Below are 12070 nucleotides of genomic sequence, written 5' to 3' on the forward strand. Positions count from 1 at the left end.
TTTGAGACGGAGTTTCACTCTTGTTGCCCAGGCTGGAATGCAGTGGTGTGATCTTGGCTCACCACCACCTCTGCCTCCCAGGTTCAAGCAATTCTCCTGCCTCAACCTCCCAAGTATCTGGGATTACAAGCATGGGCCACCACACCTCGCTAATTTTGTATTTTTAGTAGAGACAGGGGTTTCTTCATGTTGGTCAGGCTGGTCTTGAGCTCCTGACCTCAGGTGATCCACTCGCCCTGGCCTCCCAAAGTACTGCAATTACAGGTGTGAGCCACTGCATCTGGTCTTGGCAACCTTTTAAAATCCATTAGAATAAAGGGAAACCCTTTAAACCTGCCACACTTAAGATGATATACAAGGAGCACACGACACCTATTAATGAAAATGGACATAAACAGTACACATATTATTGAAGAACATTTATGGCTTCAATTATTTAAAAAAAGGAAGGTATCTTAGCAACGTATTTAAGAAAACAAATGAGTCAAGAGTTGCAAGGGGTTGGGCTCCGTGGCTCACGCCTGTAATCCCAGCACTTTGGAAGGCCAAGGCAGGAGGATCAAGAGGTCAGGAGTTCAAGACCTGCCTAGACAAAGTGGCAAAACCCTGTCTCTCCTAAAAATACAAAAATTAGCTGGGCATGGTGCAGGCGCCTGTAATCTCAGCTACTTGGGAGGCTGACGCAGGAGAATCATTTGAACCCGGGAGGCAGAAGTTGCAGTGAGCCAAGATCGCGCCATTGCACTCCAGCACAGGCAACAGGGCAAGACTCCGTCTCAAAAAAACAAAAAAGAGTTTTGAGTATAAGCACATAATAATTAAAAATAATACAGTGCTGGCCAGGTGCAGTGGCTCATGCCTGTAATCCCAGCACTTTGGGAGGCCAAGGCGGGTGGGAGTTCAAGACCAGCCTGGCCAATATTGTGAAACCGTGTCTCTATTAAAAATACAAAAATTAGCTGGGCTTGGTGGCGGACATCTGTAATCCCAGCTACTCAGGAGGCTGAGGCAGAAGAATCACTTGAACCCAGGAGGTGGAGGTTGCGGTGAGCTAAGATGGTGCCACTGTACTTCCCAACTGGTGACAGAGAGAGACTCTGTCTCAAAATAATAATACAGTGCTTTACAATTCATAAAGTACCTTTACATGCATAATCTTATTGGCCTGACAAAGAAACACAGCTATATAGGGCAGTTACTGATTCTCATTTTTAAGCCAAGGAAACCAGGGCTCAGAAACTTCAAGTGACTTAACCAAGGTAACACAGATGGTAAATAGCAGAACCAAGACTCCAACCTTGTTCTGCTCCCAGAACATAACTGAAGGGGCATTTCTAAATCTATGTCGCATTTTCTCAACCAAATATTCAGCAAATATTTTTGAATATTTTTTTAGGTAACAGGCACCATGCTAGGCAATGAAAATACAATAGTAAAAAGGCACAGCAAGGCTGGGTACAGTGATTCGCACCTGTAATCCCAGCACCTTGGGAGGCCAAGGTGGAAGGACTACTTGAGGCCAGGAGTTCAAGACCTGCCTGGGCAACATAGGGAGACGCCACCTCCACAAAAAATAAAAAAATTAGTCAGGCTTGGTAGTGCGTACCTGTAGTCCCAGCTACTCAGGAGGCTGAGGCAGGACTGCTTGAGCTCGGGAGTTCAAGGTTATACCGAGCTATAACTGTGTTACTATACTCCAATCTGTGCAACAGAGCAAGACTGTGTCTCAAAAAAAAAAAAAAAAAATGCCAGGAGCAGTGGCTCATCACGCCTATAATCCCAGCACTTTGGGAAGCCGAAGCAGGTAGACTGCTGAGGCCAGGAGTTTGAGACCAACCTGGCCAACATGACAAAACCCTGTCTCTACTAAAAATACAAAAATTAGCTGGGTATGGTGGTACACACCTATAATCCCTCAGGAAGCTGAGGCAAGAGGATCCCTTGAACCTGGGAGGCAGAGGTTGCAATGAGCCGAGACCACGCCACTGCACTCCAGCCTGGGCGACAGAGCAAGACTCCACCTCAAGAAAAAGGTCAGGTGCGGTGGCTCACACCTATAATCTCAGCACTTTGGGAGGCCAAGGTGGGTGAATCATTTGAGGTCAGGAATTCAAGACCAGCCTGGTCAACATGGTGAAACCCTGCCTCCATCAAAAAATACAAAAAAAATTTAGAAAATTAGCCCAATGTGGTGGTGGGCACCTGTAGTCCCAGCTATTCAGGAGGCTGAGGTAGGAGAATCTCTTGAACCTGGGAGATGGAGGTTGCAGTGAGCTGAGACAGCATCACTGCACTTCAGCCTGGACAACAGAGTGAGACTTTGTCTCAAAAAAAAAAAAAAAAAGGACACAGTATCGTTTTCAGAATGCTTAACTATTAGGGGTTGGGGAAGAGGGACAAATGATATTTAAAATTACCAGCCAGGTGCAGTGGTTCACACCTATAATCCCAGCATAAAACCCAGTCTCTACTAACAACTACAAAAATCAGCAGGGTATAGTGGCAGGCGCCTGTAATCCCAGCTACTTGAGAGGTTTAGGCAAAAGAATCGCATGAACCCAGAAGGCAGAGGTTGCAGTAAGCCAAGATCGCGCCACTGCACTTTACAGCCTAGGTGACAGAGCCAAACTCTGTCTCCAAATAAATAAGTAAAAATAAATAACGAGAGCAAAGAATAAAATGTACCTAAGTCTCTTTCGGCAAGTCAAGGAAGGTTTCTGAGAAGATGTGGCATTTTTTATGAGATTTGGAAGCTACCTAGGAACTAAAAGAAAAGTATTTCAAAAACTAGCTGGGTATAGTGGCACAAACCTATAGTCCCAGCTACTCAGGAGGCTGAGGTAGGAGGATCACTTGAACTCAGGAGGCAGAGGTTAGAGTGAGCTGAGATCGTACCACTGCACTCCTGCCTGGGCAACAGAGCCAGAACTTGTCTCAAAAACAAACAAACAAACAAAAAAAACACTGTATTTGCTCACATATTAACTATAAGATAGAGAAGTAAGGCTGGATAGGAAGGCAAAAGCCAACATCATAAAGGGCCTTGAATACCATGCCAAGTTTAAATTTTAATCTTTTAATAATTGGAAACTACTGAACATTTTTAAGAAGGGGAAAGTAATATAATCATTGAGTTTTAGACTATTTTAAACACACGATGATAGACAGTTTGAAGAAAAACAAGACGGCCGGGTGCCATGGTTCACTCCTGTAATCCCGGTACTTTGGGAGGCCAAAGAAGGCGGATCACTTGAGGTCAGGAGTTTGAGACCAGCCTGGCCAACATGGTGAAATCCCATCTCTACTAAAAATACAAAAATTAGCCAGGAGTGGTGGCAGACACCTGTAATCCCAGCTACTCAGGAGGCGTCAAGCAGGAGAATAACTTGAGCCTGGGAGGTGGAGGTTGCAGTGAGCCAAGATTGCACCACTATAATATAGCCTGGGCAACAGTGCGAGACTCCATAAAAAAAAAAAAAAAAAAAAGTAAGACTATAAACAGATCTGTAAGAGATCAAGGCAATATTCCAAATAAGAGTTGCTCAATGAGAGCGGCCGTGGAGACACAGAAGCAGCTACAGATTCAGAAATATTTAGAAAGTAACAGGTAAGACAGAAGTGACAATGATGCTCACATTTCTGGTTTAGATGGCTCCATAAATCACAAGGAAGAGATGATGTTGGAAATGTTGAGTTTGAGTACCAATTTGATACAGAAGTAGATGTGTCTAGCACAAGGCAGACAACTGGAAACAAAAGGCTGGAGTTTAGGAGACAAATGATAATATATGGAATATACACGAGGATTTTTTCAATGATCAAGTGTATTTTACCAATTTAATGGGAAGGCAATAATTTCACCATTATTTGCATAATGCTTTAAAGTTTATAAAACATTTTATGCTTAACATATTTCATACTTTTGTTATAAACAAGCATGAGATTAGTAACAGACTATTTTTATTTCTATTGGATCAGCCAACAAATTTATTTATTTATTTATGTATTTTTGAGACACAGTCTCGCTCTGTCACCAGACTGAAGTACAATGGTGTGATCTCGGCTCACTGCAACCTCCTCCACCTCTCAGATTCAAGCAATTCTCTGCCTCAGCCTCCTGAGTACCTAGGATTACAGGCACCTACCACCAAGCATGGCTAATTTTTGTATTTTTAGTACAGACGGGGTTTCACCATCTTGGCCAGACTGGTCTTGAACTCCTGACCTCACAATCCACCTGCCTCAGCCTCCCAAAGTGCTGGAATTAAAGGTGTGAGTCACCGAGCCCGGCCTATTTTTTTTTTCTTTTTTTTTCAGAAACTGAGTCTCACGCTCTATCACTCAGGCTGGAGTGCAATGGTGCAATCTCAGCTCACTGCAACCTCCGCCTCTCAGGTTCAAGCAATTCTCCTGCCTCTGCCTTCCAAGTAGCTGAGATTATAGGTGTCCACCACCATGCCTGGCTCATTTTTGTATTTTTAGTAGAGACAGGATTTCACCATGTTGGCCAGGCTGGTCTTGAACTCCTGACCTCATCTGACCTGCCCGCCTCAGCCTCCCAAAGTGCTGGGATTGCAGGTGTGAGCCACCATGCCCAACCAACAAATATTTATTATTAACTACATGCCAGGCACTGTACTAGGCACTTAACAAATCAGCAAAACAAATTGATGCCTTCTAAGACCTATATCATAGGAAGGGAACCAATAGGCAGTAAGTATAACAAATAAATACATTATAAAGGTGTAAGTGCTATGAAAAAGAAAATAGAGCAGCAAAGGATGATTAGGCATGAGGGATGGGGACTGACAATACAATTTTTTTTTTTTTGAGACTTAGTTTTGCTCTGTCGCCCAGGCTGGAGTGCAGTGGCATGATCTCAGCTTACTGCAACCTCCGCTTCCCAGGTTCAAGTGATTCTCCTGCCTCAGCCTCTTGAGTAGCTGCGATTACAGGCATGTGCCACTACGCCTGGCTAATTGTTTTCGTATTTTCAATAGAGACGGGATTTCTTCAAGTTGGTCAGTCTGGTCTCAAAACTCCTGATCTCAGGTGATCTGCCCACCTCAGCCTCCCAAAGTGCTAGGATTACAGGCATGAGCCACTGTGCCCCACCAAAAATACAATTTTAAAGAGAGGAAGGATAAGATTTAATTTAAAAGGTGACATTTAAGCAAAGCTGTTATGGAGGTAAGGCAATCCTAGCTGTTTTCCCACTAGAAGGAATCACTGGTTTTAGGAACCTACAAAGGTTCTAAGATAAAGAGTATGACTGATTGCATTCAAGGGCCATCAGTATGGCTGGAATGGAGACAGCAAGAGGGAAGATGACAGCCAATCAAAAATGGAAGAGGTGGGGGAGAGCAAACCATGCAAAGCCTTCAAAGCTACTGCAAAGACTGGCATTACTCTGTCTGTGAGAAATGGGAATTCAAAAATTAGTAGCCTTATCCAAAGTCAGTTAGCTGACCTCAGGTGATCTGCCTACCTCAACCTCCCAAAGTACTGGGATTACAGGCATGGAGCCACTGTGCCCAGCCTTATTATCCATTTTAAAAAATGCAAAGCTAGAATTCAACCCCAGACTTTGAGGCTCTCCACAACCTGTGTTCCATGAGTCCAATCTGCCACATATTCATTTACCCCTTCTCTTCCAGCAAGTGTGAATTTAAATACTCTCAAAACACTAACTTTATACAAATCTTCTGGGTAGGAGATGCCCAAGCCTTACTGTTAACATTGTAATTTTTTACAATTATAATCAGAATTTATTAATTCTGGTGTCTAAACTGAATCCTACTAACATTCCAGCATATATTTTGGAAGATTATAAATCCCACCTTCCCTTCAAATGAGACAAGCCCAAGAAAGCGTTCATCAGGAGATTTAAAGCATGACTTTCAGCTTTAGGTAACAGCATCCTGAATTATTTTTTAAAATGGATACTAAGGCCGGGCACAGTGTCTCCACTCCTGTAATCCCAGCACTTTGGGAGGCTGCGGCAGGCAGACCTGAGGTCAGGAGTTCAAGACCAGCCTGGCCAACATGGTGAAACCATCTCTACTAAAAATACAAAAATTAGCCAGGCATGGTGACAGGTGACTGTAATCCCAGCTACTTGGGAGGCTGAGGCAGGAGAATCACTTGAACCAGGGAGGCAAAGGTTGCAGTGAACTGAGATCACGCCACTGCACTCCAGCATGGGCGGTGACAAAAGTAAAACTCCATCTCAAAAAGTAAAATAAAATAAAACAAAATGGAACTAGCCAAGTGTAAAAAATAACAAGAGAATGACTCAGGAATATGGAATTGCTTTAATTTCCCTTAATTTCCTTAGCAGTTTACTAGTTAATATTAATAACAATTAAGTTCACACATCGTCAAAGATGCTTCTGCAGTCACTGTGATTCTTTGAGGTCTGGATTTGACCACTTCATATCTCAAAAGTAACAAATGATGTGTTCTTAGTCATCTGCTGCTTTTGGTACTATAACCCAAAACTGTTGATAGTTTCTTGTCAGCTGATGGTAACTTAAGTAAATGGCAAAGGTAAGGGGGTTTTGTGAGAGACAGCAAATATTACCAATGCCACCATCTAAATACCTCAGACAAATTAAGCCCTAAAGACCCTGGGGCACTCCCTTCCTACTGGATGAATTCAAGCTATAGAGGAATATTTCATAAATCCACAAGGGAAAAAGGAAAAGATAGAACATGAGGAGGGGTCTGTTTCAAATCAGACCTATTCCTCAGAGGCTTTCATCACTGCTACACAAAGAAAGGAGGTTCCTGCTTCAAGGATTCCAGAGCCACTAAAATCCCCAACCAGGACCTATAGAAAAAGCTTCACAGAGATTACTGGGGATAAACCAAACAACATGGCTAATAGAAGCTTTCACCCCAAAATCCAGTCATTTTCAGAAACTGAACTTCCTTATATATCTTTTCCCAGGCTTAGCCAACAGCCGTACCGCAACTCTGTGTGGTATTGTCTGATAGGCTGGATTTTTTCCCAAGCAAGAGGTGGACAGCTCTATGCCAGAACTAGATTTATAGTCAATCTGGGTGTGTGTCTTTACCTTTTCTTTCCCTCCAAACTACCTCAGAAAATGTCTGGCTATCGTGCCTTGATATGTAATGATGTAGGGCTTGAAGTACTGCAAAGGTCTAGAAAAGAAAGTCCCTCAGTCTCAGTTATGGCTCAAATCTTCAGATTTCTCCAGCAGTTGTTTTAATTAACCAGAGCTGGTTGGCTTTTCTCAATGAGCCAAGCAACATGAGCCTTCTGAGCTAAGTGCAGAGGGGCTAATTGTCAGCATGACTCCCCATGGGGTGGCTAACATGGAATATGCTCCAGAGTCTAGAAATCAGGACAGCACAGCTGCTGTTTTCCTATACATATACCTCCAACTTGGTGGGTGGGGGAGGAAAGGAAGGAAGAATCAGTAAATTGAAACAAGAGGCATGCTTTACATGCAACATACAAGACTCACTGCTTAAAGGTGAGATGAATTCAGAGGTCCCAACACATAATTAGGATACCTTCACTGAATGATCCCCAAAATTCAACCTGGAGATCCACCCTTGCCCACCAGGCAAAAAAGGGGAGAAGGAGATGAACTCTCAAAATGGGAGACAGCATACAAGCTTTTGAAAGTAATTTAAGGCTGTGAGGCTCAGAACAAATTCCTCACACCTCCCTCTGCAACCACCCTGTGGCCCTATGCTAAGCACAGCAGTAAAAGTTACTGCCAGAATTTAGATTTGAAGGGCTGATCAGGGAAACTGGTTAACACTGTTCCTAAAAAAGTATTCGAATGCAGCCTATATTCAGACCCCAGTAGGACTGCCTCTAAACAGGAAGTTAACAGACATCGCATACAGTCATGGGAGGCAAACCACAGTATCACAAAGATGGATGTGCTGTCAACTACAAATCACTCTCACCTCATGGAGAGTGTTTTCAAGTAAGGAATAATAGGGAAGACATAAGTCTGTAAGCCTTACCTCTTCTCAAACTGGGTCACCCAGCCTATAGATCCAGCCTTCTGATTCCTGCTGATTAGTACTTTTCTACCTTGTTCCATGATAACTATCGCTGCCACTGGATTAAAAAGTCTATTCCCCTAAAAAGTGAAGACAGCTCTACCACCTACAAATTATTTATATAAGCTGTTTATATGAATCCGATCCTTGACCCAGACCATTCCCAAATTGCAGGGACTAGGTATCAGTCACACACACACACACACACACACACACACACACACACACACAGGCAGCACTACAACAAGTATGGGCCTTCCTTCAAAATATACTGAACCCCTCCATAGCACCTCCAGAAGTGACCTCCTTCCCAACTAAGAAATACTACTCTAGGGCAATGCTCGAAAGAATGCTCCAGTACCAAAAATAAGAATCCAAGTTGTTACCAGACTTCAAGGAAGAGTTCAGGTAAGCAAACCAAATAAAGAGCAATAAAGTTAGCACTAAATTCCCAAATAGGATAATCACCAACAACATATAGACACCATGCTGCTGCCAGAAAACAACATATAGACACCATGCTACTGTCATCTGCACTAGGAGGGGAAGGGAAAGGATGGCTGGAGGACAGAGGTGTGAGGGAAGTTTGCTTTTCACTTTGTACCACCACAAGCATGCTTTTCTCCTCAAAATATAAATTTTTAGGAAAAATTCCCTAAAACCTACAAAAGCATCAGCTCTTCTGCAACACAGATCTGCTAAACCCATTTTTATTCCATCAGCTACAAGTTCAAATTCTCTTTTGCAGTCTGGCCAGAAAACACTGCTCTTGCCCTTTGCTGATAGATTAAGTATCCTTCGCCTCTGCTGAAATACATTAAGTATCCCCTCCAGTCTCTCTCTCTCTCTCTCACACACACACACACACACACACACACACCCTCCAAATAAGCATTTATCAGAAGTGAGAAAACTGGTTCTCAGGAGGCTACCCGATTCTGCAGGGGACAGCAGAGGAAAAAGGTTGCTAGCTAGCTCAGTCAGCATCCACATGCCACCCACCACCAAGCCTCCACCTCCACCTCAGTGCCAGCCCTATGAGCTAACATCTTGTGTTTGGAAGTTGATGCTGTATCTCTATGAAAGGGGAAAGCTGTACCGAGCGCGCGAGTGGCACCTAAACCTCTGCACTCGCCGGAGTGGCTCACTCCTCAGTGCAACTGAGAGTGGGGAGGCCAAAAGTACTCTTAAGTCCCGGTGTGGTTAGGAAGGGTAAGTTCTACCGATCCTCAGGTACTGAACTGGGAGACAGATCCAGTGTGTCCCACAAGCCGAGTCGCTGTGGAAGCCAAGTGCCCACACAGGCTGAGACAATTCTCTTCCCCTACGGGAAGGCGAGGGAACGGTGGACGACGAAATAAAGGGGTAAGGTTCTGAGCTCCTGATCCCTTTCCCTAAATAAAGATAATTATCTGGTGCTTCCTTCACCCTTAGTTCCCCCATTCGTCCCATCCGCCCGCAAACACAAGCCTGAGAGCAGGGAGCGGCCCCCGCACCCTGAGGGCACCACTGAGGGTGGAGAGAGTTAAAAAAAAAAAAAAAAAGGGGGGGCGCGCTAGAGAGGAAAGGAGGGGAGCATGGCGGGCATGAGGCAGGGAGTGAAAGCGGGGATGGCGGGGGAAACGGGGCGTGAGGGAGGGGAGAAAGAGTACAAGGAGACGGAATGAAGGGACACGAGCTGGGGGCGCGCGAGGCCGAAGTGAAAGACCGGGTCGCGCGCGCAAAGGGGGGAGAGGATGAGGTGAAGAGGGAACGCGAGGCGGGGGCGCGCCGTGCCGGGGTGGGGGGAGGGGGACGCAAGGCGGGGGCGCGCGGGCGGGCGTCGGCTCGCGGGCGCTTCCCCTCCCCCCGCCCCTCCACCTTTCCCTTCCCCCACCTCCGCCACCACCGCCTCCTCCCAGCCTCCTTCCCTTCCTCGCTCCTCACCGCCCCCGGGCGGGCGGGCGGCCAGGCTGGCCTAGGCCAAAGCGCCTCACCTGGCGGTGGCGGTGTAACTCCCGGCTAGCTCGCCTCCTCAGGCGGCGGCGGAGGCGTCGAAAAAGGAAGAGGCGACGGCACAGTGGTATCCAGACCCTGCTGACGGGACTAGGGGCGGGGGTGGGGGAGGGGGGCGGGCCGGACCGGGGCGGGCGGGCGGAGCAGACACTGCGGTACAGACGGGGGCAGCGGCGGCGGCGGCGGCTGCACCGGCGGCGGCGGCACCACACAAACAAGGACGCTGATTGGGCAGCTGCCAAGCGCCCCGGCTCCGCCTTACCCACACGCCACGACGCCCATTGGGCGACCTAAGCCGGCCACCCCGCCCTCATCTTCTCGGCCATACCAATAGAAGGCTAGATGCTGTGACTTCACCCCACCCTTGAAGAATGAGTGGCCGGAGAAGTGATGATTGGCGTGCTGAAAACCCAATCATAAACGGAGGAGGGGGGATGGTCTAGCGGGGGCGCGTTAATGGGTACCTCGGCCAGTCCCAGACACATCCGGGTCTTCGACAGCCCATTAAGTGTCGGGGGTCAAAAAATCGCTTCAGGCTGCAACTTTACCTTAGAGACGTTTTAGTCCCCAGGCAGCCGCCGTACCCCAGGCTCTCCAAACCGGGATTCCCCTTTGGCCAGCTCTCATTCTTTCAATTCTAAAGATGGAGACTGGCGAACGGCGCTGGGGTCTGCGGTGGGCGGTGTTTCGTCGCGACAGACTCTAGGAATTTCGCGATAGGACTAGCTTTAGGCGCTTGGGCCTTGCCGTCTTTTTGGGGTGTGGCCTGTCTCCGTCGGCCAAAAGCTTTGAGCTTCCTGGTGTTCTTCGTACCTCCGCTTGGTCCTGTCGTGACTAAACCACGACAGCGGGGGAAAAAAAGGCAGCTAGCCAAGTTACTGAGGAATTACAGTGTGCACAGCCCTCGCAGCTCCTTCTCTTGGGAACTGCTGGTCTGGTCAGGTTCTCAGCGAGGAAACAAGTTTCCCACCCCTCCCGATTCCACCTAATCAGCTCAAGGGCCAGCTCCTCTTGCTGGCCTCCCTACTTCCCCGGAGCAGTTAGGCCCGCCTAAGCTCAGCGTTTCTGGAGCACCTGAGGATAGGGACCAAGTAACAGAGTCCAGGTGTTGGAGTTAGAATAGTAGCTAACGTTTTCGGAAAGAAATTGTGTCAGGCTCTGTGCTAAGAACTTTACGTGAAGTATTGATTCCTCATGACTGTGAGGTAGATACTGTTACCCCTGGTTTACAGATGAGGAAAATTAGGATCAAAAATTTTGTCCAAAGTTACATGTCAAGTGGTAGAGCTGAAATTTGAACCCTGATAGATGAGGAAACTAAGGCTCCGAGAGGTTAAGTAACCAACCAAAGGTCAGACAGCTAGTGACTAAGCAGGGGTTTAACCCAGAAACAACTGGTTCCACAGGCATTTTGTTGTTTCGAGACAGAGTCTCACTCTGTCGCCCAGGCTGGAGTGCATGCAGTGGTACAGTCTCAGTTCACTGCAAACTCTGCCTTCCAGGTTCAAACTATCCTCCTGACTCAGCCTTCCAAGTAGCTGGGACCATAGGTGCACACCATCATGCTCAGCTAATTTTTGTATTTTTAGTTGAGACGGGGTTTCGCCGTGTTAGCCAGGCTGGTCTCAAGCTCCTGACTTCAGGTGATCCGCCTGCCTCAGCCTTCCAAAGTGCTAGGATTACAGGCGTGAGCCACCACGTCGGCCTCCACAGGCATTTGAACATGTTTTTCAAATTATTTAAAGTCATACTGTGCATTGGAAATGAAATTGTAATGGAGGACATGGTAACGTAAAGCCGTTCGTAGGTAGATCCTACACAAACACACATGCCCCCATTGTTTTTCTATTTCTTTCTTTCTTTTTGACACAGTCTCGCTCTGTAACCCAAGCTGGAGTGCAGTGGCGCAATCTCAGCTCCCTGCAATCTCCACCACCCAGGCTCAAGCCATCCTTCCACCTCAGCCTCCCGCCTAGCTGGCATTACAGGTGTGTGTGACCACGCCTGGCTAATTTTTGTATTTTTAGTA

General features: G+C 46.7%; 1 protein-coding gene across 2 annotated transcripts in view; it reads right to left on the minus strand.

The window, feature by feature from the left end:
• The window catches only part of GATAD2B (GATA zinc finger domain containing 2B), a 121310-nt gene extending 111044 nt beyond the window's left edge, over window positions 1-10266 (minus strand). For both annotated transcript variants that reach the window (XM_017513330.2, XM_017513329.2), the window contains exon 1: window positions 10023-10266. The gene's annotated coding sequence lies outside the window, so the exon portion shown is untranslated. The remainder of the gene's footprint in view (window positions 1-10022) is intronic.
• Window positions 10267-12070: the final 1804 nt, after the last annotated feature.

This window comes from Cebus imitator, unplaced genomic scaffold, assembly GCF_001604975.1.
Source record: "Cebus imitator isolate Cc_AM_T3 unplaced genomic scaffold, Cebus_imitator-1.0 Scaffold491, whole genome shotgun sequence".
NCBI lineage: Eukaryota > Metazoa > Chordata > Mammalia > Primates > Cebidae > Cebus > Cebus imitator.